This window comes from Propithecus coquereli, unplaced genomic scaffold (genome assembly GCF_000956105.1).
Source record: "Propithecus coquereli isolate 6110/MARCELLA unplaced genomic scaffold, Pcoq_1.0 Scaffold74, whole genome shotgun sequence".
Classification (NCBI taxonomy): Eukaryota; Metazoa; Chordata; class Mammalia; order Primates; family Indriidae; genus Propithecus; species Propithecus coquereli.
In genome coordinates, this window is record NW_012153507.1 from 4,513,391 (window position 1) to 4,516,039 (window position 2,649).

Consider the following 2,649-nt stretch of genomic DNA (forward strand, 5'->3'; position numbering starts at 1 on the left):
GAAGAACTATTGATGTATTTTGTATCATGTTATTAACTTGAACTAGTTAGGAATTAATGAAGAAAGCCAGAAAAAAAGGCAATGTTTTTATTTTAAACAAATTCATGTTCATTCATATGCTTCTGATTAAGTTAAAAGTCCTTAGTACATGTATAATTAAAATAAAAATTCATGAACCCAAGACAACTTTGACAGATGGATGAATTGAGAGGCGAGATGGTAGGAAAGTTGCAGATGTTTGTTATGATCAATTTAATATTCTGGGTTGGGAGATAATTTCTGAACAAGTCAGTTATTATTGATTAGCTTGAAAGATTTATCCTTTGATCCTTAGCTGTCTTCTGCCATACCTTAGGCTACGTTCAGCATCTCAGTGGGAATAGGGTCATTCTGGGCAGAACAAAAGTCTCCCCAGCTATCAGCTTCATTGGCAGCACTAGCTGGCTTTGAAATTATCTTCCAATCATAAGAAAAGCTTCTTTTCAGGGTTTAATATATCTATTGTAGTCTAACTTTTTGGAGCATGATAGTTTACAGGAGCCAGACCTGATTAATTAGTAGGATATCTAATGATTTTGGATCAATGGCCATTCACTAAACAAAGTAGTCAATAAAGAAAATGTCTATTGCATTTAACTAAAGCCTTGTATTTGTTGACCACAATCGGTTTGAAAAAATAACTCTTTACCCCTCCTTCCAAAAGTAACACATGTAGTTAAGTATGGGGTTGTGTAAAGATGACAGACTGGGATTGGAATTCCCTTCTGTTCCCACCTGCTAAAGACGTCAGGGCAAATTACTGGTCTCAGTTTTCATTTCTTTCCATGTAAAACAGTACTATGACGACCCCAGAAGCCTTAGTAGTAGCACTGGACCAGGCATATTGAATGCACTCTACAAATAACAGCTATTATTACATTGTTATTTACAATATAGTAATATAAATAAGACAAAAGTAAAAATTAACACAATCCCACACATTGGTATAAGTACTGGAAAGATTTTGGTGTATTTTCTTCTGACCTTCTTCTGTACATATTTACACACAAAAAATGAAATTGTATTGTACATGTTGCCTTTGTTCTCACTTAACAAAATATTAGCAATACCTTTGGATGGCATTATATATTAGAGAAAGTTTTTAGAAAGAATTTTACTCATTATAAATTTTTGTGAGATGAGTTTGGGATAACACGTCAGGGTTTTAGAACCTCCATGGTCTTGAATGACAAAAAGTCTATTGGGACTAACTAGGTAGGAGCTGCCACTGCTGGTTGCAGCCCCGTCAACAACATCTGCTTCTTTGCACCAACAAGCAGTTACAAAAAATATGGGGTGGTGGTGGTGATTCTTGAGAACAAAGAACATTATATTTTTGTACCTTGAAAGCCAAATTTCATAAACAACCAAATACTAATGAAAATCTAAAATACTGGATTCTCCCTAACCCTAGACACAGAGTTAAACTGAAAAGTCTAAGGTGGATGTCAAAGATGAGCAGAGTGTTGCCCTTTGTGTCTGATCCAACCCCAGGACCCCTCTTCCATTTCCAATTAGGCCAATTATCTTATTTTCCTTCAATCCCTTTCCTATGCTATTTTTGCATAGGAAGACGTACATGTTTTGTGAAATAATATAACTGCATTAGTTTCTATAAGCAGGGAAAACAAGGTTAACCATATAGGATCCTTTTAAAATGTGGAACAAGAGTGTGCTGGTTTATTGTCACTGGGCTTTAACACTCCCACTCTTCTATACTCTGCTTTGTGATGCCGGGGCTCAGGGCCTGCAAACTTTCCCCCTTTGGTAGCAATATCCCTGCTAAATACTCCCAAAGAGGGCCACTTAAAGAGACTGGAGGTAGGGACTTGCTTCTTCCTGTTCCTTCCAGTGTCACCGCAGCAGTGGTTCTTCATGCTGGCCATGACTGCAATTCCAGCACAGCAGGACTTTCAGAACCAGCCTCAGTACGCCCTCTTCCCCCGAGATGCGATCATTCCCTCCTCAGAGATATGGCTGCCAGCTCTGTGGGGACCTCTTCTTCAAACTTCTAAGTTTTAATAATTCTAACCTGTTCCCTTTGTTCCTGTCACCCTCGGGGCAATAGCTGCTCATTGCAGTTGCTCTCTCTGTGGTGCCTCAATATAGCCCCCTGGACATTTCCAATTCTTCAGTATTGATTAACTATTCTTTGTGTTACATTCCCCTAATTTAACTATCTGATGTATTCTGTCTCCCGACTGGACCCTGGCCAATGCGAGGACCGACACTGGGCTGGCTTTGCCATTTCATTGGCTATTTTGCTTTGTCAGTGCCTCTCAGCTGGTGGTAGGTGCTAAGTTAGCATCTCACCATTTACTTAGAATTTAAACTAGAATTTTCTCTCAAAAATACTTCAGCAATTATTTGTATTTCTGTGAAATTTAAAGTATATGATATATTTAATAATACAACACCTGTGAACAAAAATGTCTTAGGAATAGCAGATTTTTGTTTCTTTTTTTGTGCAACTCCATGTAATATATAAAAAGTCACTTTCTAAGGGTCCTGGGTTGATCCATGTTTTATCTGTATATCTATAAAAAATTTTAAATAGCCTTTTACTGCATTTTCATGTGGGAAACAACAAACTAGCCTTTAAACAAAAAG